Source organism: Haliotis rufescens, unplaced genomic scaffold (genome assembly GCF_023055435.1).
Source record: "Haliotis rufescens isolate VD_foot unplaced genomic scaffold, xgHalRufe1.0.p SCAF_20, whole genome shotgun sequence".
NCBI lineage: Eukaryota > Metazoa > Mollusca > Gastropoda > Lepetellida > Haliotidae > Haliotis > Haliotis rufescens.
Window position 1 is genome coordinate 15,894,745 of NW_025963891.1, and position 26,513 is coordinate 15,921,257.

General features: G+C 40.7%; 1 protein-coding gene across 3 annotated transcripts in view; it reads left to right on the forward strand.

Moving 5' to 3' along the window:
* The window catches only part of LOC124132421 (substance-K receptor-like), a 62,241-nt gene that overhangs the window by 18,595 nt on the left and 17,133 nt on the right, over window positions 1-26,513 (forward strand). The window contains exon 1 of one of the 3 annotated variants that reach the window (XM_046496350.2): window positions 16,544-17,405. The exons of the other annotated variants lie outside the window; for them this stretch is intronic. The gene's annotated coding sequence lies outside the window, so the exon portion shown is untranslated. Of the gene's footprint in view, window positions 1-16,543; window positions 17,406-26,513 lie in introns of those variants that run through there. 3 annotated transcript variants of the gene reach the window in all.

Below are 26,513 nucleotides of genomic sequence, written 5' to 3' on the forward strand. Positions count from 1 at the left end.
TTAAGAAGTTTTGAGAGACCTGCATCTTATTTCGGTTTTGTGTTTCTCTATTTCATTGTGTACAGGATTCAGGACATAGACAACAAACAATGTATAAAATGATCATTCGTTATGTCTAGGTATGTTGACGATATGTAACAAACCCAATCAGTTTTACGTACAAGAGAGACATAGCATCATGATTATATGGTGTATGGTCGCCACGCACTCTCCTGTAGTCTTATACTTCGCGACTTAGAATCCTGCAATCTCAAGTAACTGTGGGTTTTCTTGGAACTGCTAAGAATAAGCAATCTGAAATAAAGTATGCCTAATCCTGACAAAGTCTGATATATGTGATATTATCATTAAGTGTCAGTTCAGAAGCAAACTGCTCGTCCATGTATTAGAAATTATCATGGGTCGTGTCCATGTGTTGATGCGATAAGGTTTTTCAAAGAGAATCTTTATCGACTGATTACGTCTTTCTGTTGAAAGTGTGCTCAATGTTCCGCTCTCGAAAAAAAATGATATGGGTCCTTTGTAACAGAAATTTTATCACACTTTAATGATAAACATGTTGAATGTTCATGTTTCATGTTTGTGATAGACTATATTAAAACGAATAGTTATTATCGAACCACAAATACACGACTCCATTGTTGCTTTCAACGTGCCTAAGATTGCAACTTTTTTTTCTTGCTCACAGGTCTTCTCTATTTATATAATATCCACAGTTATTTGCCCTTTACGACAGGTGGAATCTGTTTCGGCAGAAAATCTAAGATGGTTATTTTCTTGCTCTGACAATTAATATTTCTTACAACCATTTAAGCGGCAGCAGCAGCGATAATTATATGTTTCTGTGCAGTCAATAATTAACCTAGTCACGCCTGATTTATTATAACGAATTTAAAGAAGTCCCTTTTCATCATTGAGATCAATGTTGCCTGGAGGCTTTCACAGGAAGTTAGAGGAGCTCACATAATGACGAGCGTAACACGTTTTGTCTGTCACTGTCTCAGTTATTACCGTTTGTTAAGACCGCGTGTATGAACCAAAGAGAGTTTCTCTTACACGTTGATGTCATAACAAGTCTTTTACTTTGTTTTTTTTGGTCCGGTATATGTTTATCAATATTTGCTATTAAATTGAAAGCTGTCGTGTCTCGGGGAACAGTGTATACATTCAGTGTAACACGATACCATTTAACTCGCGCTGGTGCCAGTACACACAGGAACAACACCTGTTACGGCGTACAACTCAGGCCCGTGTTTCACCATGCGATCTCAGCGCTACCATCACTCTGGTGCACAGACACAAACCTATAACTTTAACGGTAATTGTTGCAGGAAGTTCGCGCTGTGGCAGCAGCTCCTGTACAACACAGAACCTGTGCCAGGGCAAACGCTGTGCATTTACCGAAGGCGTATGTGAATTAATGATAATATACGTTAATGTATATCTACATTCTAAGATTTGTAGTGTACTGTGTGTTATTAGATCTGGTATTGAAACGTCTTCTCAGTGAATACATGCGCTGTAGGAGTTCCTGAATCATCATAAACGAAACATTGTTTTAAATTAAGCCTCACAAGTATAGATTGTGTTCAATGAGCTATATATATATTCGACCAGATTATGAACCTATATTTAAGGACACCAGTATCGCACTCTTCTAAAACGACCAGTGTTTCGGGTAGGCCCGCCCTCCGTTGTTGCTCATTTGCTCGGTGGTTCGAATCTAGATTCGTCCTGATTATGACCCTTGGTTTTCATACAACATTAGGCTGACACGCAGATATCAAATACCGTTCACTCACTTCCTCACTGGTGGGATACGTTTGGCTGTAACGTTGACACTTGATGTTTCTCACTCGCTCACTCACTCACTCACTCGCCCGCTTAATGTCACCCACCCACCTTCCCACTCACTCACTCACTCGCTCAATGTTTGTCTACAAAATTGGTGGCATTTATACTCCGTCGCATTACATTTCTTGAATTTTGCCCTTCCATATTAATTAATGATTCAAACACCGTATACCTCAGCCTTAGACAACTTTTGTCATGAAACATGTCTTCACGTCTTCTATCTACGATGAGACCGTCTGACAAACTGGTCATGCTTCCTCGACCACATGACTCCCGCTTTACTGAAGTGGTGGGAGTAGCAGAACAAATGGACGGACAACGGTATTTGTAGGAAATCAATGACAAACAACGATTCATGTTTCTGATGTATGTGTCACAGCTTAATCACAATGGTATTTGTGGTACCAGTGTTGCAGGAAATTGGATAACAGCTCATTTTATATGTTCATGTGTTACTGCCAAGAGAAATTAATGATGCCAAGCATTTCGTACCAAAACGTTCATGCTCATAAACTAAAAACTGGTTAAGAGCTTGGGTTTTTTCTACACAATATGTTATACTAAAAACAAATTAAAGACCACCTTCAATTAGAGGGATGTGTGTTGCAATACCCACAAGTTATTGACCATCTCGTGGAAGGTCAGGCCTATACGTACTTAGGGATGCAGATTAGGGACAAACTCCAGAATGCCCATATCAAGGAAATACTTCGGGCAGAGTACAAATGTAGACCTAAGAAAATCTGGAGTTCAGAGCTGAACGCTTGCAATAAAGTCAAAGCCACAATTACTTATGCCGTACCCGTCCTTTCATATTCTTTTGGTGCTGTTGATTGGACGAAACAAGAAATTCAGGGTATTGACACCCTCACACGAAGAATCATGTCAGACAATAGATCCCACCACCCTCGCTCTTCCCTCAATCGCTTATATTTACCAATCATTATGGGAGGACGTGGTTTGATTAACGTTGGGGCTCTTCATGATAGAATTGTTTTGCACACTTTTGCACACATTTATTTGTCTGATGATCCTCTTGTGAAGCATGATCAAAACAAGGCATTCCACAGTTTACTCAAACAAGCCAAGGATGTGGGACATTATCTCAATGTCGGTGTTGATTTTGTTCTGTACTGCTGGACGGTACATAAATGAGTGTCAGCCAAGCAAAGTGCCATATCAAATCGGCCCAGACCCTTTTTCAGGGAGAGGCTTTCTGAACGACCACTGCATCGAGTTTATGTGCCGTGTGTGAGTTTGACTAGGCCGCGCTTCCTGGGAGAAGTCCCATTCGCTGTCTGGGCTGCCTGTAGAGGGGGCAAGGGCCCTAAGCTGATGATGAGGTTTAGTGCACGGGTTGCACAGTCGTCTAAGGCGCCGCAGAGTTGCGTCGGTTGGCCACGCCAGAAACCTATGACTGTGGGTTCGAATCCCGGTTCTCCCCGATTATGTTTCTAGGTTTGTCAGCACCATACCCGCGCTTGTAGGTTTCACCGAAGTGGTAAACGTCTGAAACCTGCATCACTTCGAGCTTTACTCCAACATTAACCTGACACGCCGTGATATAACTGGAATACTGTTAAAAGGGGCGTTAAACCCAACTCACTCACCCACTCTCTCGGTTGGAAACATCTGCCACACCTTTTCCGTCCTACCTATCTCGACTATATACATGAGTTATACCATTTGTGATAACAGCTGTCAAAAACTCATTTTAATAAAAAGATTAATCGAAACAATGTTTTTTTGTTTGCAAACCTATCAACATATTATATGAATGCGGCTGCTACAGCTTGTAGTTTGATCATTTAACAAAAACAAACGTTCCCAAACAAGTACTCATTAGACTTAATTTATGGCATCGATGGGCGAAATAAAAAATACCAATAAGAACTACAAGATCGAAAACAACGGAGAATTGTAATCCGGCGCCCAGAAAGTGTCAGATCGACAGTAGGCTCCTCTGCATGCGATATCAACACCTGAAATAGTGAGTGAGTGAGTGAGTGAGTTGGGTTTAACGCCGCTTTTAACAGTATTCCAGTTATATCGGGGCGTGTCAGCCTAATGTGGGAGGAAAGCCCGAAGTGATGCAGGTCTCAGACGTTTAGCACTTCGGTGAAACCCACGAGCACGGGTATGGTGCTGACAAACCTAGAAACATAATCGGGGCGAACCGGGATTCGAACCCACAATCATAGGTTTCTGGCGTGCCCAAGGGACGCAACTCTGCATAGCAAATCGCGGCGCCTTAGACGACTGGGCCACCCGTGCCCCCACACTTGAAATAGGAAGTCTATGGGACGTATGTGTGCAATGCGTAACGGTGTAAAATATGTCGACATGAAGTGTGTTTCCATCTGTACGTTGATGGTACTCTATATGCAGGCACAACTATATCCTTAATATGTCTGGCATTTCACAGAATAAAGTTGGATGTTGGGATAATCACGGTTTGGATTTCACCTTAATAACTTCAAATATGAGACATCTCGTTGTTATGGCAAGTAATCAATGGCGAATAATACCAATGGTTAGGCTAGTAGCTTTCAAAACGTGGATATATTACCAGCTGAATTCAACGAGTTCGGCTTTGAACAGAATGCTAGTTATATACATATACAGTTTCACGTAGAACCGTTACATTAAGGTACACGATACAATTCAATACGATAGTTCAATTGGTGATTCTAGGCAGAGAAGTACGGTATTGTTAAATGTGAATACAGCAAACATCAGGCAGTAATAGTGGTCAGTTTATAACGTATCTTAACTAGTTGCAAGACATCTGATGTCTTGTTGCATTTCTTGTTGGCCGACAATGTTATCCTCTAACATTCAATATTACCCAACGACACCGAACATTCCACATACGCATGTGAAAAGTGCATTCCCCCTCCATGGACTTCCTTTGTGTAAACATCTCTGTTTAGATAAAAGCAGCTCACATACAGACAGTGATAATCTGCCCACTGACAAATGCGTTAACTTTATCGTCGATTCAGCTGGGACTATCAGAGTACTTCGTTATACAAATTATAGTTACCCAGTAAGTCCTGTTTGACGTCATTCTGTGCATGTGTATTGCAGGAACAGAATATTTATGCAGTGAACATGCTTTAACTAGAAAATGTATTTTGGGTTACATATGCTATTGAATTATCTAGTGACAAGCGTTCGATTCCCAACATAGATACAATGTGTGAAGCCCATTTCTGGTGTCCCCCGCCGTGATATTGCTGGAATATCACTAAAAGCGGAGTAAAACCATACTCACTCACTCACTCACTCAGTCACCAGACGCATGACCAACCATCTCCATTGGCACATCTTCATTCACCATATGTATGAACAACCATCTCCATTGGCACATCTTCATTCACCGTATGCATGAACAACCATCTCCATTGGCACATCTTTATTCACCATATGCATGAACAACCATCTCCATTGGCACATCTTCATTCACCGTATGCATGAACAAACATCTCCATTGCCACATCTTCATTCACCATATGTATGAACAACCATCTCCATTGGCACATCTTCATTCACCGTATGCATGAACAACCATCTCCATTGGCACATCTTCATTCACCATATGCATGAACAACCATCTCCATTGGCACATCTTCATTCACCGTATGCATGAACAACCATCTCCACTGGCACATCTTCATTCACCGTATGCATGAACAACCATCTCCATTGGCACATCTTCATTCACCGTATGCATGAACAACCATCTCCACTGACACATCTTCATTCTTGACGTGACATGATTCCGTTTTTATTGGCGCAATGTGTCTTCTTAAGAAGTATGTCAAATGCATGATCTTGACACATATATGTATAACAGATACCACACTACGTTATATACTAATGAATACTGACATTTTTGGCACCGAAGTAATTTGCCCGAGAGAGTAATGCATCGGAATGTCCTCATGACCTGCGATGTTACAGTTCGGCTTTTGTCCTCATAGACAACACTACTAGACAAGAAGTACACATTGAGATCACACTTTGAGCAACACGTGTACACCGACTGTATCATATGTTATGAACACTGTAGCAAAGTACGCATACAATCATATTTGTAATATATAAATTAATATCAGGTTTTCCACCCACTAATACACATTGTAGATATGATCATGTATACATGTATGTATATGATTGTATACATATTGCATTTGTTCTGCGTGGCACACGTTAAATGTCAACGTGTAGGGGACATTTGTAATGTAACACATATTAAACACAACAAAATTTAGGCGTAAAAGTCCGAGAATGAATGAATATGGTTTTACACCGCTTTTTGCAATATTTCAGCAATATCACGGCGGGGGACATCATCAATGGGCTTCGGACGTTGTACCAATGTAGGGAATCGAACCCGGGCCTTTGGCGTGACGAGGTAACGCTTTAACCACCAGGCTACCCCACCGCCCAATACGTCTGAGAAACTACTCCCATTGGTCACTGTGTTATACATTATGGTAGCGGTGGGGTTGCCTGGTGGTTAAAGCGTTCGCTCGTTACGCCGAAGACCCACATGGGTACATTATGTGGAGCTCAATTGTGGTGTCCCCCGCCGTGATATTGCTTGAATATTGCTAGAAGCGGCGTAAAACTATACTCACTCCCTCACTTATACTTTATTGTATTGTCTGATTGTCCTTGTAAAAACTCATAACAAAAATAACAGTCCCGAATATATATGTACCTTGTCTTTGTGGTATGTATCATGTTGACTGATACATGTTGTTCCTCTTCTTGTCATATGAAGACGGAGAGTCGATTGAACTCATAACCGAGTGATAACACAAGGTTGTCTTTTGAGGAATGTACGGGCTACTTATCACCTTAGAACATCCTGCTTGTATTTGCAAAGAAGTCAAGGAGTAATGTATTTCTCTTCAGGTTAGTGGGGCGACCTGGTAATGAGGGGTAATATCATTCACAGAAAATGCTTTGAAGTACGGCATACACATGGCACGTTTCATTGCCAACCAAATCCTTCTGTACAATTCAATTCTGTTGAGATATTCCGTTTCCACAGTTTTTAAAAAAAAAATAATACCTGAATGTACCTGAATTAGTATAGTGTAGACTATTTATTATAAAAAAAGATATTGTTGGGTATTCTCAGCACGATGCACACGGGACCAGGTACCTCACACGTGGCATCTGTAGCGGAAACGAAGTCTGACGTGTGTTTCTCAAAATGGAGATAAATAGATTCAGCTGACGTCTGTTCTAAACATGTGCTGTCGTGAAGGTAACTGTGTCAAACCTTTTCACCTTACTTCACCTTACTGAAGTGGCATTATCCGAGACGCGAAAAATTGACCCTCTTCTAGGGTCTCAATCCTGTTCCACACTGAAGCACAAGTAGCACATATCATGTCTCTTAAGGCGAGTGACCTGGTTCGAAATATGCCCCTGTTCACTCAGTAGTGAATGGGTACCCGATAGAATGAGATGCTCATGTGGATGTTAACAGTCAAGCGCCTCACAGACAGCTTAAGTTGTATGTGGTTATGATTATGATTATTTGCATATACCTATACTGGTAGGTTCTCTTTAGGAAGTGTGAAAACATAGTCGATATCCTGTGGTATGTACGAGTTTGTCTCATACAGGCAAATACATACAAGAGACACAATGTGCCAGGTCAACACATAGTGTTGTAGTGTTGGTGCCTTTTTCTCACTGCCTCCTGACTTAACCTGGACCACGACATATATAGCCAAGGTCACCTGACACTGGTTAAGTCGTAAATATAAGCAATTAATGTGGCCTGACATGGTTGCACTGCTTGTTCAGGGTGGTTGACAGTAAATAAGGATTAACAATTAAGATCAGAATCTTTCAATTAAGGACATTTGAGTGACTCTAGGCATATACATAGCATGAGTACATAGTAATTAACCTTTGTAATTAATGCTCATTCAGACCAAGGTTGTCATGAATAAGTGGTTAACGAAACAGTTTTCTGAAAACTTTCATAAAGAAATATAATTTAAGCTACAAAACCCTTTCCATATTCACAAGAAATATCTGCCAACGGCATTGTTGTGGATATATCGATTCCGATATTATGAGCATATGTTTATGAATCACTATCAAATAAAGCCTTACGAAACATGCAGGTGCGTATCTGTGTTAATACATGAATTAATCTCCACACGACTGAGTCACACATACACGGAGTACACACCAGAGGAAAGACGTTTTGAAAATGTACAAGCCTGAAATACGAGGGCTGTTGAAAACGTCCTGAGCTTAACAAACAAGACCAACAATTGTGGAAGTGTTTTTAATTCTATTTTTTAACATCTCCATGCTTAAACCTTTTCAGTTACAGTCAGGAAGAGGTTTTCGGAAGCCACCCTGAAATACCCATTCACAGCAGTTTTGAGGTCATCGTTGTCGTCATAGCGCTTTCCACGAAGGTGTTCTTTCAGTTCAGGAAACAGGTGGAAATCTTTTTGTGTAAGGTCTGGCGAGTATGGATGGTGAGGAAGCTCTTCGAACCCACAGCATGTCGCACAGCAGCCTTTTTAAATCGAGAGGGTTTAGAACAGGCATTGTCATGAAGTAGTAGAACTCCAGCAGTCAACATTCCTCGCCCCTTTTCTTTGATAGAATCTCTCAGGCGATGAAACAAATCAGCATTGTAGGCACCGGCAATCGTCTTTTGACTTTCTAAGTAATCAACAAGGATCACACCCTTTGCATCCCAGAATACTGTGGCCATAACTTTCTTCACGGATCTTGTAGACTTGAATTTCTTTGTCGCCGGAGAAGTGGATGGTGCCGTTTTGACTCGGGATCATAGGGATAGACCCATGTTTCATCACCCGTTACCCATCTCATTTTGAATTTGACGAAATCCTCCTTAAGTAGCTCTAAATTTTCTCTGGCAATGTCAGTTCTTTTTTCCTTTAGAATTTGAAAACTTTGGTACCAAACGAGCAGATATCTTATTCACCTGTAATTGTTCATGAATAATAGCTTCAATGGATCCATGGCTTAGACCTGTGTCTTCCTCAAGTTCAGCAATGGTAATACGTCTATCTGACAGTAAAATCTTTTCTATCTCCTTGATTGAATCTAAATTGATGGAAATTGAGGGACGTCCAGACCTAGGGTCATCGTCAAGGCTTGTTCTTCCAGCCTTAAACATAGCTGCCCAACGTTTTACAGTGGAATAGCTAGAGTACTTATCCCCATACACTTGTGACATGCGGTCACGAATTTCCTGGGAAGTACTTTTCTCTGAAGTAAAAAACTTGATGACTGCTCGGTGCTCGTTCTTTTCCATTTCTGTGTCCATATCACGTTCAACTTGATGTCACTAACAGATCAAATACACTTGCAATGAACAACACAAACAATGTACTACATTTATTAGTTCGCTTTGTTATGGCCCAAATTTGAAACTTAGTCCGTCTGAGAACTTTTTGACCAGCCCTCGTATACAAACAACAATGAACACATACAAGGAATTTTGTTAATGATAAATGCGATGTACATTATAAGCAATGTTACCCAACTACTATTTAAAACAGAATGCGTAATACAACTGTGTTGTTAATGTAGATTCTGAATTATATTTGGACAATGTGTTAATGTGCATAGTTCCTGTTCCTGTTCCTGTCTACACATGTTCCCCTGCGCTCTGACCTGTGTTTGTTAATATGGCATTAGTGTCAGGAAGGAATTGACGTGCACAGATTTCCGCCTTGTCTATTAGACTCACAGCAGCAACACGTGCTGTGTACTGATTGTACCAGGTTGCAGGTTGCTGAAATTACTCTCATGCTCATTTATGGGACTAATAGAGGATGTATTCAGGTTTACCAATAGCCATCCTGGTTCATGTTTAATTACAACCTGTTATATGTTATTTGAAGCTATTAAGTATAGCATTCATTTTTTAACGCGTTGTATAAAGTAAATTGCTCTTCCGGCTCTTCTGTACTGGATGCCCTCACTCATATACGTGTACATTGTATGTGGTATGATCTATATAGCGCCTTGTGCTTAATCATTATGCCCGACGTTCAGCGCTACACACCCTCACCCATATACGTGTGCATTGTATGTGGTATGATCTATATAGCGCCTTGCGCTTAATCATTATGCCCGACGTTCAGCGCTACACACCCTCACTCATATACATGTACGTGTACATTGTATGTGCTCAGATCCATATAGCGCCTTGTGCTTAATCATTATTTCCGACGTTCAAGTCTTCACGCCCTCACTCATATACCTGTACATGGTATGTGGTAAGATCCATATAGCGCCTTGAATATAACCGTTATGCCCGACATTCAGCGCTGCACGCCCTCTCTCATATACATGTACATTGTATGTGGTATGATCCATATAGCGCCTTGTGCTTAATCATTATGCCCGACGTTCAGCGCTACACGCCCTCACTCATATACGTGTACATTGTATGTGGTATGATCTATATAGCGCCTTGTGCTTAATCATTATGCCCGCCATTCAGCGCTGCACGCCCTCACTCATATACGTGTACATTGTATGTGGTATGATCCATATAGCGCCTTGTGCTTAATCATTATGCCCGACCTTCAGCGCTACATGCCCTCACTCATATACGTGTACATTGTATGTGGTATGATCTATATAGCGCCTTGTGCTTAATCATTATGCCCGACGTTCAGCGCTACACACCCTCACTCATATACGTGTACATTGTATGTGGTATGATCTATATAGCGCCTTGTGCTTAATCATTATGCCCGACGTTCAGCGCTGCACGCCCTCACTCATATACGTGTACATTGTATGTGGTATGATCTATATAGCGCCTTGTGCTTAATCATTATGCCCGCTGTTCAGCGCTGCACGCCCTCACTCATATACGTGTACATTGTATGTGGTATGATCTATATAGCGCCTTGTGCTTAATCATTATGCCCGACCTTCAGCGCTACATGTCCTCACTCATATACGTGTACATTGTATGTGGTATGATCTATATAGCGCCTTGTGCTTAATCATTATGCCCGACGTTCAGCGCTGCACGCCCTCACTCATATACGTGTACATTGTATGTGGTATGATCTATATAGCGCCTTGTGCTTAATCATTATGCCCGCTGTTCAGCGCTGCACGCCCTCACTCATATACGTGTACATTGTATGTGGTATGATCTATATAGCGCCTTGTGCTTAATCATTATGCCCGACCTTCAGCGCTACATGCCCTCACTCATATACGTGTACATTGTATGTGGTATGATCTATATAGCGCCTTGTGCTTAATCATTATGCCCGACGTTCAGCGCTGCACGCCCTCACTCATATACATGTACATTGTACCTGTAGGTACATGTAGGTACATGTATATGACCAATAGACATGCACATATATCATGCTGAAGAAGACACCTTGGCGGAATATCAAATGAGTTGTGCTCGGTTGAATGTAATGTTTCCTCTATCCTTTTGTGATAATATCATTGTTGCTAATTATGCTGCCTATTTTGAAAATAATTTTTATACGTTCTTCCTTTCAAGTACATGGGTGGATGGGTGGTTGGGTTGGTGAGTGAGTGAGTGAGTGAGTGAGTGAGTGAGTGAGTGGGGTTCCATGTCACTTTTGGTCTTATATCAGCCGTATTTCCCAGATTATACCCATGATGGTAATCGACTCTGTGTCTGACGTGCAAACACTTGAATAATTAGGCTATTCCACTGCCTTTGTTGCAGGTTTCGTTGTGTAATTTTTAATTGTTTTATTTGTCACAAGTGTGACTGTATATATGTGGGCGTTTTCCCGGTATTCAGATGACTGATAACGATCACAAATGATGGGACCCGTGAAGATCCTTGGTAGAATAGGTCTTCAGCAACCCATGCTTGCCGTAAAAGGCGATCATGCTTGTCGTAAAAGGCGACTAACGGGATCGTGTGGTCAGGCTCGCTGACTTGGTTGATGCATTTGTCATCGTATCTCAATTGCGGACATCGATGCTCATGATGTCAATCACGGGCTTGTCTGGATCAGACTCGATTATTTAGAGACCGCCGTCATATGGCTTGATTATTGTGGCGTTAAACAATAAACAAACAGCCATTGTCAAACAAACAAACACAGATGATGGCGATGTGGTGAGCTTATGACACAATGGCATATATGCTTCAAAATCACATCACTATCACTTGCAGCGAAAGATGAAGCCATGGGATATAGACATTATCTTATATAACATGTGTGTGTATTTACAGTATATATTTCAAATCTGTGTCAAAGCTAAAAGTCGCATCCTTCGAGTACCATTTCCGTGGCGATTCTTCTACTTTAGCTGTTTCTTTGGGGAACGCAAACGCTTCCATCGGTACAATCTGTTTCCTTGGTTAATGGTTAATGGTCCATTGAACATGAACTGCATTGCTCGTCAGCTTGATATGCAGTTCCAGTTGTTGCTCTATGGTCGATTATCCGACGTAATGTACACACCCATACACGTTAATGTATATTTGCTTCCTTTCGTGTCTGTGATAACTGAACGCATTAACACAAAAATAATTTCTGCTCTAATTGTAAATGCTATATGTTTTCCATTATCTGGCTATACATATCGCTATATCAGGCCATTACCTACTGTGCCTACCCATAAGTATGACGATTTCTATTCGTAAATTGCTGACTGTATGCACGTTTAAAACCTACTATAATTGCTTTAATTGTTAATGGGCATATAACTGGTTTACAGATGCAACAATCTGCAGAGCTGATCATACCTTGGTTGCCAGGAGGGCATTAAATGAAACTAATTATAAACAGGACAATATATTTCTGTTTGATTAAACATCTATTGTTCTGTCCAGATTAACACGTGTCTGGATCGAATCATTGATACAGTGGTTTAAACATGTGGACATAGGACCGACAGGATCCAAACTAACAGAATGATCCTGTACTTGCGCTTGTGGTTGGTTAGACAGACCGCTCGCTGTCTTTTAGCTGGAATATTGCTGATTGTGGCGTAAAACAAAAAACAACAAAACCGGATTAATCACAACCCATTGCAAACAGTCATGAACGCATGTCGTACGATACGATAGGGATTGAATTGCTATTGTTTGAGCCCTGGCTTATTGTGAACCATTGTATCCCGATTTTGTTAGATGGTGTTCATAATATCAACCACTGGTTTGTATGGCCCTCGGTTGCCGACAAGTCATCGTAATAAAACTGCTATGAAGCAAATTGTAACACGACATTCACTCAACTGAATGCTAAAAAAACCCAAATCTGATTCATTTCGAAGTTTATGAATGGTTATAGTCAAGAGTGTAACCTTTTTCAAAAATAAATACGGCTTGCCAGATAGATAGGCATCTCATTTGTAAGTATCCGAAAATATGTTTTTAATTATATTGAACAGTTTGTGCTGTGCAGTTTTTGGCCAGAAATTCTATGATATTTACAAACACGAAGAGTGACACTATGTTTTTAAACATTGTACACCATTTTAAGCCATTAACAAGAAGTGCGTACTTGGTGAAGCACCTTGTAAGTGACCGTTAATATGTCAAACCATAAAACTGTCTTGTCTGTTTACTTGTAAAATGTGTCTGTAGACCCAGTGGAGAACTAACAACTTCCGCTATCTATTTCTGCAACTCGTTGCAAAGGAGTCAGCTGGTAAGTGATTTTGTTCATTGCGAAACTCGGAATGTCGTATATACCCCGTGTGTACCCCGTCATGTGTGCCCCGTCGTGTGTGCCACGTCGTTTATGCCCCTTCGCGTGTGCCCCTTCGTAAATGCCTCTTCGTTTGTGCCCCGTCGTGTGTGCCCCGTGTATACAACGTCGTGTGTGCCCCGTGTATACAACGTCGTGTGTGCCCCGTGTATACAACGTCGTGTGTGCCCCGTGTATACAACGTCGTGTGTGCCCCGTGTATACAACGTCGTGTGTGCCCCGTGTATACAACGTCGCATGTGCCCCGTGTATACAACGTCGTGTGTGCCCCGTGTATACAACGTCGTGTGTGCCCCATGTATACAACGTCGTATGTGCCGCGTGTATACAACTTCGTATGTGCCCCGTGTATACAACGTCGTGTGTGCCCCGTGTATTCAACGTCGTGTGTGCCCCGTGTATACAACGTCGTGTGTGCCCCGTGTATACAACGTCGTTTGTGCCCCGTGTATACAACGTCGTGTGTGCCCCGAGTTTACAAGCGGTGTATGCCCTGTCGAGTGTCCCCATTGCGTATGCCCCGTCTAGTGTGCTCCGTTTGTGCTCCTTCGTGTATCCCCCTTCGTTTGTGCCCCGTCGTATGTGCCCCGTCGTTTATGCTCTGTGTGTGCCCCTTCGTGAATCCCCCTTCGTTTGTGCCCCGTCGTATGTGCCCCGTCGTTTATGCCCCGCGGTGTATGCCCCGCGGTGTATGCCCCGCGGTGTATGCCCCGTCGCGTGTGACCCGTCGTGTTTTCCCCGTGTTTTCCCCGTCGCGTGTGCCCCGTCGTGTTTTCCCCGTCGCGTGTGCCCCGTCATGTCTTCCACGCCATGTATGCCCCGTCGCGTGTGCCCCGTCGTGTTTTCCCCGTCGCGTGTGCCGCGTCGTGTCTTCCACGCCATGTATGCCCCGTCGCATGGCAGGACTACCACTCTGCGGCGTCAGGCAACAAACACATGTTGGGAATGGTGGGCGCTGCGGATAGGTCAGGACATGCTTACCCTTGTAGCGAACATCTGGTGTCAACACTGATTTTAAGTAATCCATTTACATAGTTTTCACTACTATTTTGCCTTTTACGCCAAATGGAATCTGTTTCGTTGGTTCATCGAGACTTATTATTCTCTGGCGTTGACATGTCATATTAACAATATAGTGTTAACTGTCGATACTTATAGATTTGGTCAAGGAAGCGGGTTTTATATGTAACGACGATTAATCAACAGTCATGTCACGACATGTTGCAACAAAAGGTATGAACCATAGTTACTTTGACAGCGTGATCTAGGCGATGACGTCACAGTACTATCATGATTTTAATCTGAATATCGTATTGAAGTATACATTTGCACATCTGTGATTTGTTTTAAAGATCTATGTCTAATAAAGTCTACTCTGTGACCATATTCAATATATCTTATAAGTTAGACATGAGATTCGAACCAACGATTACAGTATTCTGGCACAGCCATAGGACCCATCTCCGCACAGCGAGTTGAGATGCTTAAGTACAACCCTCTCACCCATCAATTTGTGAAGTTCGGTTCTGTTCTGAGCCGCACTCAAAAATATTCTAGCTCAAAACCGCGGTCTTTAAATAATCGAGCCTAGACCAGACAATCCAATGATTCACAGCATGAACATCGATCCACTTATTTGGGATACGATGACATGTATCAACCAAGTCAACGAGCCTGACTATCCTACCCCTTAGTCGTCTCTTACGGCAAGCACAGTCGCCTCTTACGAAAAGCAGGACCAATTCTAACCCGGATCTTCACGGGCCCCGTAGACTAACATTTAGTCTATGAAATCTTATATTACAAAATACCTTTCTTGACAAATACAAAAAATAATTTCCCGATGCGGAATGTAGCTAGCTAGAGCTGGCTAGACTTGCTTTTATGTACGTTTCTATATATATATAAATATATTCCACAGTCATGGTGCAGGACTACGGGCCCCTTTGTAATGTGGAATAATGAAAGTGTTTTATGCGAGCAATGTACCCCCTTTTTGTGTTCGCGCTTGTAATAGTAGGGGTGTAGTAATGATACGCTGTAGTCTTCGTATGATACACGAGAAATATCTGCTTCGCTTTGCGTGTCATGAACCAAATCTGTCACAGCGTGTAAAGTTTTAATTCTGAACCCGTCACCGGTAAGTACTACCGTTAGAAAAAAACATTATATCCTCACTGCTGTACCGTTAAGCAGTGGAGGTCATTGGGTCGAGCTAACCCTGTTTTCCCTTGGGCCTAACATAAACATGTATGTTAACAGGATATATCAGGTCAGAGGAACGACAATCACACATGACAGGTATCTAACCGTAGGTTACTTCGACCTTCAAGCAGAACAATAGCTACTGTAAGCTGAGGTGAGGTGAAATTGGGCGTGTGTGTGTGTGGCTGCTTGTACTTGTCCGGACTAATGCCAATTTTATTGTGCTAGGCCTCTTAGATAACATCCGCAACATGGCATGAATACCCAACGCATCGTATCGAACCTCTGACCTCCCGCTCTCTGCTTGTTGTTCTGCCACAAGACCACGGAGGCGGTCGCTACTGTGACAACTGCCATGTTGATTTATTGGTTAAATAAACCTTGTGTTGTTAACGTATGTTTAAATTGCTTAATTACAAATTTGATAATGATGTCAAAGCGTAGAAGATAAAAATCATTGTGTATCTCCGAGACAGCATGAAAACAACAAATATATAAAACCGTCTATTTTAAAAATCGTCATGCCTTTACGCAATAATAATTTGAAAAATAACACCGCTGGTGGACGTGAAGATGGTGAATTACAAGCAGTAGTGGCAATGCATTTCCACGTTTCCCAGAGCACACGATATCGGCAACATGCCCCTACCAGAGATCATCCATGATTAGGGCGACCATCAACACAAAGACCCAGGACACAACATTCGGGCCCCTCGCTTTCGAAACAGGACACTCACTGGTTTACGCGCCATATCTGCACAGGATGACAGTAACAGGTTTCAAACTGCCGGAATCCGTGCAGAGCAAGAAGGCGTTATTTTACCTCGGCTTCAGCGGCTGCAGTTGTGTCGACTTCACCATCGGGGATTCAACAACGTTGCCATACTGACTAGTGATAAATCTTGTTTTCTCCTTCCGCGGAGAGATGGGCAGATCCGTGTGTATGGATGACAAAATGAGCCTATCCCGCGAACATAAAGTCGACGTATTCCGTGGAGGAAGTGTCATGATGTGGGGTGCCATGACTTATGGACGAAGAACAGATATTGTTCATATCCAGGGCAACTTAACATGACGATGTGTTAAGTCCTCACGTTGTCCACGCTCTGCAAACACAAGCCAATTTTCCAGCATTACAATCTCTTCACCACACATCGCGAGTCAAAACGTATTTCGCAAGAGCTCAGACCATGAACGTAATGTCGTAGCCGTCACTGTCACCGGGTCCCAACCCAAATGAGCATCAGTGGGATGGACTAGACAACCGGGACCACAGATGCCGCAGCAATTATGCCAAACTCTTCAGGAAAAGTGGACTACCAATCCACAATGTGTCGCAGGCTTCATGGTTCCATGGGCATTAGGTATCGTACAGTCAATCCAATGGAGGACACAAACGGCACTAGGCATTACGACTGCATGCCGTGCTTGAGAAAGTTACATGACCGTCGCATACAAAGACTTCAACGTTAACGTTTGATGAATCCTGTGTCAATTTGTAACCACAAGTCCCGCGCATTGCCTTTAAGCCTTGTAAAAGTCACAGATTTCGTCTCTTGAAAACCACATGTGCGTTTCTTTTTGTTGGTGAGTATATATATTTTCATATATATATATATATATATATATATGTGTGTGTTAAGAAATTCACAATATAATTACACAACACGGATTGTGTTGTGTAATCCGTGTTGTGTAATTATTTTGTAAATTTCTTAACATATCTGCTACTGTGCACGAGTGCATCTCACCTCATATTAATTTATATATGATGGTTGTATTGATGTAGCTGGACCGGTCGGAAAGCAACATGCACTCACTTAAGCTCTCATTTAAATGGGTTTAACGATATAACGATGCAGGCTTACATGTGTTCAAGTGCGTCAAGACATCAATAACAAAATAGAGGACCTTCTGTAACAGTAATACTTATTATTATGCCAATTATAGGCATTGTAAGACAGCTGAGATCAGCAACCTGCAATTTATGCATCAGCTGAGGCTGTATAGCTATTTCCATGTCAGCTTTAAGGCGTAATAAATCTTGTTATGTTAGGTTTTGTGGATCTGCTCCACTTAATGGCGAGGCTAGCAAAGTGTATGGTTCTTGTCACAAGTAATTGTTGCGTTCAGCATGTAGTTGGCACAAGACAAAATCAATGCACAGGCTAACGTGCCATGTGTAGGGCTGTGGTGGACCTATTCAGTAAACCATTCTGCTCTCCTCACAAAGACACGATTACTCAGACTTCGGATTAAACGAAATCGACTTTTGAAAACGGACTGAATTCTACTCCCCAACCATTAGCAATTGGCGTTATTGTCTGCGAATATAGCGTTCTGATGTTGAAGGGACGCGGGAGATATGTTCGGAATTGACCTGTATATGTACGTGATAACTAAACTGCTCCATTTAGGTTTTGTTCAAGAATTGGGATATAAGCCAGTTGATCAACTTAAGTATCTACGGACTGAAACAGTCCGATAAATTTTTGAAACGATGTTGTGTACCACTGAAAGTTAATATCGTTATAGCTCGTCCTTCGTGCTTGAATTCTGCTGGATCCGTTTGATTAGATGTTGTAACAAGTTAAAGCGATTAAATAGTTTGTCTGTTCGTGGGAATTCAATAACCACAACGGTAGTGGTGGTTTATCCTCAGCGAGTGCATGATATTGGTTCGATGCATACTTACGTGCTTTGGTTAAGATGAAGATAAAAAAAACACACCTAGAAATATACATATTTAATTTACGTGTTAGGGTGAAAATGAAGGTAGAAAACAACACCTTGAAATATATATTTTTAATTTACGTGTTATGGTTAAGATGAAGATAAAAAAAACCACCTTGACATATATATATGTATATATATATATATATATATATATATATATATTTAATTCACGTGTTATTGTGGAGATGAAGATGAAAAAAACCCTACCTAGAAATATATGACTGTGTTTAATTCACGTGTTATGATGAAGATGAAGATAAAAAACAACACCTTGAAATATGTGTATTTAATTTACGTGTTATGGTGAAGCTGAAGATGAAAAAAAACCTACCTAGAAATATATGTGTTTAATTTACGTGTAATGATGAAGATGAAGATAAAAAACAACACGTTGAAATACATGTATTTAATTTACGTGTTATGGTGAAGATGAAGATGAAAAAACAACACCTTGAAATATATGTATCAACAATCAGGTTAGAGGAACGACATTTCATCGAAGTTAACAAGTGTTTTGGATCTTTTTATTTTTTGACAAAGGTGCGTTAATCTAGAACAAAATTTATTCTGGGTTTTACTGGGTATGATACCATTCCATTTAATTGAGTTTTACTCCACTTGATGAGATGATATGTTGATGTGATATAACACATACTGGTGATGGGGAAATTAGTTTGGAAAACAAACAGCCTCAACACTTCTATAAGAAAACATACGTTGGGGTTGTGCTCGTGTCTGTTTATTATCGATTACAGTGGGCGTAACTGCTAGAAAGGAATCAATGCGTGTTTCCGTCAACTACATGCATCTTGGACCAATGTTTGTACGCTAATTTCTACACGTATTTCTACTTCTTGTTGCTTGTAATTCTCACGAGAAATAAATTAATTACGTAATTATTTCGGCATTCCCATTGCACCAGCCGATGCAGTGAATTCGAAGGTAACTTTCGCAATTTCAGGTCGTTTTAAACACTGTGACAACACTTCATCTGCAAAGATGCCACATAACAACTTGGTCAAGAAGTATGAAAGGAATGCCACATGTTTGTCAGGATATGTTTCGGAATAAAAGGAGCTACAAATATATGACAATACATGTTCCAGTTAAAAATGTTGATTTAAATTTCCTATTAGGAATCTGAGAGTCGAACCTACAGCAAGAAAGCCCGGGTTACCAAGGAACGCATCTCTGCTCAACGAGTTGTGTCGTATATGAGTTGATCGATCTTGTTCTGTGATGAAGACGAGTCACACACGAATTCTATCCAGTATCTCAACATCTAAGAATACAAATTAACATTTACAAAATTTACGATTGTATACAATTCACGTACACACAATGTATGGTCCGATGGCATTTTTATTAACACGTACTATTCTTACAGTTTACATCTTATAAACTTTATAAAATGAAATAAAAACCCAGACAAAAATGCTCGTGGATTGAGTCAGAAGAAACATTACCGTATCCCATTCTTAATCACGCGCGTTCATAAATTATAACTGTTGCTTGTCACGTTATTTACCAAGGGGCACGGGCGGAAATATTGAAGTAGCATCACAAATTGCAACCTCGCCAGTGAAACCTGCGGGACGAGACATCCCAGCTAGTTGACGTGGTTTATCCACAATAAGCATTCACAGCAATGTACAGAAGCAATTTAGGGGATCGGGTGTGTGTGCGCGGACTGTCTCCATGCTATTTATGCCCCGAATGGAATGTCTGATTGTCGAAACTCTGGTCATGTAATTAATGCGACGGTTGTAATGGGGAACAATTCATCGTCGGCGTTTCTTTTGCATGATCCCTTGGAAGCGTAACCAGTTTTACTGTCTGGGAACCGTTGATTATTGCGTCTCAAAAACACCGCGTTATTACTCATTTCCAGCACATATTAATGTGTATTCATCAACCAACCCTACAACTGGGAATTAATGGAGATTCGTCTTCCTCGACTTTTGTTGAAGTAGAAGAAGTTGTACTTGGGATTAAAATTAAAATAATATTGAAGTAATCAGCGTTTTATCATAAAAAAAACATGTCTAGACATTTGTCGTCAATATCAATACAATATTTCAGCATATTGTGATCTCAATGCTCTGTATATATATACAGTGTGTGAGTATGGTACGCCGCTTTTAACAGTATTCCAGCAATATCACGGCGGGGGACACCAGAAATGGGAATCGAACCCGGGTATCGGCGTGACGAGCGAACGCTTTAACCACTAGCCTACCCGACCGCCCCTGTATATAGACAGGCAAAATTTAAACACTGATGTTTGTTCATCCTGTAATATGTATGTTGCATTCATGTGAATTCCTCAAGGAGTCCCTTATATAATATAAATTCTAGTTGGAACTGAAGACATTTTAAACGTTTTCAGAAGGATAGTTTCGTCACGATATGGCTGAAATACTGCCGATGTGACGTAAATATTGATTGATTCATTCATTCACAAGGATTGATTGGGACCTTGTGTATGCACAGTTTAACATAAAACGTCAGAGCAATAGAACAATCAGTCTCGATTATCTGCCGATTCTTTTGGGCGTAAAAGGCAAAAAAGTGATGAAAATTATAGGAATACATCATTGAAAGTCAGTGATGAGAAGGGTAAATATCTCCTGCTCCACGCGTAACACTCACCCCACACACACTTTGCATACAAAAGTAAGTGTTTGAATATTTAAGAAGTGAGTGAGTTATGTTTAACGCCGCTTTAAACAGTATTCCAGCTATATCACGGCGTGTCAGCCCGAAGTGATGCAGGTTTCAGACGTTTACCACTTCGGTGAAACCCACGAGTACGGGCATGGTGCAGACAAACCTAGACACATAATCGGGATGAACCGGGATTCGAACCCACAATCATAGGCTTCTGGCGTGCCCAAGGGACGCAACTCTGCACAGCGAATCGCGGCGCCTTAGACTACTGTGCCACCCGTGCCACCTGAATCTTTAGGAAACGTATCAGACATTTTCATATTAGTTCATTTAAACAAATGTACTTTTGGGAGAATGTTAAGTCTCACTAAACAAGCCTAAAGTGAGGACAAAGGCTGATTTATTAAGGTTTTCAGAAGGACGCGTTATATAATTTTTGAACATGAACAAGTGTTTGATCCAAGCTGATTTTCTGAGGAAATGTACATCAAACACTACAAATCTATTGTCATAAAACCATCTTGGGTCATAGCTTTTTATTTGAAGTTTAAAAATCGACCTTTTCAAAAACATTATATCCACACGTATGTATTTGATCATGTCGGAAGTCCAAAACTTGCAATGTACAAACAAAAACTGTAAGTTGTCAGCCATTTGAACATGTCTCATAATTTCATGGAAATTCAATACCAATATTTGACACGTCAGTTGAACCAGAAAGGGCCAGTAACTACCTCCTCCTTACATTATGGGTTTATCCAATGACACATGAAACATGATATGACGTATCAAAGTGAAGTATTTTTTTGTCTTACTACCCTGTCGCTATATGGCTGAAATAATGCCGATGCGACGTTAAATTATTATTCACTGAAATACCCTGTATGGCAAGACCTAGCTGGTCGACGAAATGAAATACATGACACTGTACTCTGTGTTCATTTTTTTTTATTAAATCATGTTGAATTGACAGCAGCATAAAGGAAGATGCCCTAATGTCGCACATGACCGGTGGAGATTCTGTGCAGAAGATCCTATTGATTTTAAACAGTTGTCATGTGACCTCCACGTTCGAATATTGATTTTGAAGACAACCCCTGTGGCCTCAGTGTTTCACTTTCCTTTGACGTCAAACTTTCGCTAAGAGCTATTCAGCTCAGATTGAAGACATTCTCTCACATATTCGATCTTTATGTATCTTCATGGCCTGGCTTTGATACTTTCTTGACTGATTTAATTTTATCTTTCTGCATTGAATAGTGCTGACACCTTATAAAATAATGATTCAAAGTAATACAAGAATTAGTAACTACGTAGAATTAAGATGAAGATGAATTATGATGAAGACATGTATGACATTAACCAAACTTGTGGTATTCTTCAAAAATTCCTCCTACAAGAATTACATCAATGTTATACATCAATACCCCCCCCCCACACACACACAAAATGTTCAATGGGATGCTTAAATCGCTTTAATCGGGTAAATAAACTACGATAATGTAAGTATTAACTGAATATTATTCCAATGTTCACGTCTCTGATCATGCTTACTTCTAGTTATTGATGGCCCAAACATGATATCATATCTCAGTATATCTATCCAACGTTCAGTGGACTTTTCCTCTCAATCGAGTGTACAGTGCTAGTATTGCATCGTCTTCTGTGCCACCTCCAGAAAATACCATTGTACGCATAAAACAAATGGTGGTGAAATCCGAAATGAATATGAAAAGGGCATCTGGTATAATGTCTCGTGGATGTTATTCCGGCATATGGTTGTCAAACGTAGTGGATGTCATCTTGAAAGGTTCATTAATCATTTATAACCTTTACTCTTAATCTCTTTGACTCAGTTTACAAGGAAATCGATTAAAGTTATAGATTGATTTTACACAATGTTGATTAATCAACGTGTTTCGCTGAACAAACCAATGGTGGCCTTTGAGACAGTTAGCTTCAGATGGTATATTTGGAAGAATTACAAGTATCGACAGAAAGGGTAACGCACCAACTGAACTCGCTTTGTGAGTGAATTTATATTTTGAACTTCACGGCGGCAAGCAGCATTCCGAATGTAAGGAAGTTGGGGAACTATATAGTTCAATAGTGTGCCCTTTACCCATTGGCTAACGTCTTTGAGACGACACAACCAGATGCCATGCCTTGCAGATAGTGACGCTGTCTGTACAGAATATTCCCGAAGTAAGGGCATTTGGTATGTAAGAAGACACGGCCGGTACCGCTTTTAGCAGACAGTGGCCCTAGGTCTAGCAACCAGAGAGTAAGTGTTCGATTGAACCATGTCACACACCCATAATGGAGTTTCGACGGAACATAGTTTTCGTGACCTTTATTTAGCTGTGTTTGCAATTCTCATCTACATGTTGGGGTAAATTTGCCAATAAGTGACCTTATCATGTCGCTTTAAGGTAATCGAAACGAAGATAACGACTTAAGCATGTTGGATAGGCAAATTGGACGATAAATGGACTAAAATATTTTGCTTGTCTTTATTTGTAAAGGATTGGCTGATATAGAAAGTGTATGCTTCACACGTTCATGTGTAATGTAGAACGATTCATGCGTAGAACGTTTTATGTGTAGAAGGTTGAACCCAATACGAATTCGCTTCACAAAGTGACGCAAGGGATGCAGAGGATCCATGCACGTCTAAGGGACGTATGACTCAGCAACACTTGCCCCTTTCATCAACAGAGAAAAGTTAATTCATGTAACAGCAATAGTCTCAGAGAAGAGGCAGGATCAATTATGAAGCATGTTTAAGTCACCAGGGATCAGTAGCACAGTTAGGAGAAAAACATAATGTGCTTTTAAATTTGGGGATGTTATGCAGTATCCTGAAAACACATATTTATCGACATTCTAGCATACAAACATTATCAGTGTTGAAATACCCAAACTGAAAGTGATATACGAGGGGTGGCTGAAAGATTCTGATCCTAACTATGATGTATTGCGTTCATGGCGTTGCTAATTATTTTACAACACACTACACTTCTGCCAACGATGCAAGAGTGCCCGCATCCCACTGGTCTAGAGGGATTCCTCCTGGTGATAAGTCCAACATAGGAGAAATGACGTCATTATCAGATAAAACTGAAGGTGCAAATCTGATGAATACCGAGGACGGGTAATACGTCCAAAGGCACCTTCATGCATTGCAGTCACTGCGACAACAGCTTTGTTAACTGTTCTTTAGTCTCGGACTGACAGTGGTGAACCAACGATTCATCCATGGTTACAAATCGCTCAACAAATATCAGCTGGGTCTACTTCAAACTGACGTAAATGATGAACCTTGGGCGTTTCTCATCAGGAGTCAGAAGTCTTCGAACCCAGCGTGTTGAAACCTTTGCCATGCCAAGTTTAATCCTTAGAATATTATGAACTCGCTCATGAAATAATGTCTACTGTATTGGCCATGTGACATGTGGTGAATCGTCGATCATCCATAACCATATCATGTATTTTATTACCATTTTTCCTTTGTGGTAGCAGTTGAAAGTCTTCCTGATCTTCGGGACTCTCTCATTCCCTCTTGAAATCCGCTGCCGACTTTTAACAGTAGCAAATGAAAGAGCACCATCCCCTATGTTAACACCATGTCCGCATTCCGTACAATCGATTGTGATCATGCGTATGTGATCCATAATTAAGGTGTATTTGGTTGTGTATAATTCACTCACCTTGCTCCATGTAACACAAGTACTGGTAACGGTTGCTAAACGCCACAGTCGTGAACCAAAAGTAAAATTGCAAATATTGATGAACTATCTATGAGTAAATGCTTTGTAAAATGCCTTTAATTATTCTCTTTACAACGAAGCACCTCAATTCTGTGACTATGTGTAATTTCATATGTCAATATGGCCTGCCCCAACTTGTATGGCTGTACGAGAAAAACACAGTCAATCAAATGCCTACAATTGATTCGTTTGTCGCAGGGAGGAAAACAGGACCTTGATTTCTGTTCAGATAAACATCGCCAAACAAATGGGAACGATGGCTTAGCCAACGTTGATTGATGTAACGTATTTCGTTTAAGAAAAGTAATTGTTACAAAGTAAGCACGTCCTTTCTTGGATACATCATGAAGAACTTAATTAAAAAATTTGTTTCCTTTTGTCATCAGCAAAGATGTCTTGTGGATTGCAGAGGGCGTTTGAGGTTACAAGCTTTCAATTTCCATTTTCCATTTTATTCCAGGAGAAATCTTATCAGCTGGTGGATGTTATTAGCTCAGAGTCAATAAACAGAACAAGAGAAACTAAACATAGTCCAATGGTCTCTGTCAATCAAGGTGGCACAAACAGGGGTTGTTTGTACGCCTTCATGTGTATGCTCATTTGCGATTCCATTTCAGTAGGTATATTTCATCAACTATACAATATAATTACCACTTACAGGAAACACACTTTCTTTATATTGTTTTAGGGCATTTCTACGATTGCATGTAGTACAGTAATTCATGTGATTACATCAAGATGCATGTTACAGTTGGACACGTGGAACAGAAGTACCACTTCCTGTACATGTGTCTGTGCATGATTAACATGGAACTGCATTTGCCCGTTTCGTGAGTGGTGATGTACACTTGCACATACAAACCCATGTTTAATCACTTCAAAATAGACCAAAGACAGGTTTCATATTTGTGCTTCCGCCCTGGGTTTATCAGGATATCATCCTCGCCAGCGGCGAGAAAGGACTGATGCCATCTTTCCACTTCTTGTATTCGTGACCGATGAGAATTTGTAAGCAATTCTACAAGCTCGGCATGTGAGTGATGGAGGGTAGGCTACATGTAGGGATAACATACGTTCTTTTCACATATCCACCAGTCGTGCATTCTCCTCCTATCAAAATGCGAGTTCTTTACGATATTGGTTGCGAGTAAAATTGGCAGGCTAGTATAAAACCATGAAACAAAAACTTGAAAGGACGACGTACGAAACTGTTAGTCTTCATTGCCAATCATTTGAATGAACTCAAAGTGTATCTGATTAAATTAATCACGAAGGATGAGCGTAGACTACACAATGGTGAAGATGCTTGCAGATGTTTATAACAAGTGAAAGATGTTATTATACACATGTATGAATAGCTCCAGCGATGTTATCAACGGTAAGTAGACAAGGCGGTGTTGTTTTGAACCATATATTTATACATACAGATGTACAGATAGTGCTATTGTATCAATCTACAGAACACCAAAATCATAACATATTTTTTAAACTTGATTAAATCCATTATTTGTTTACAGAC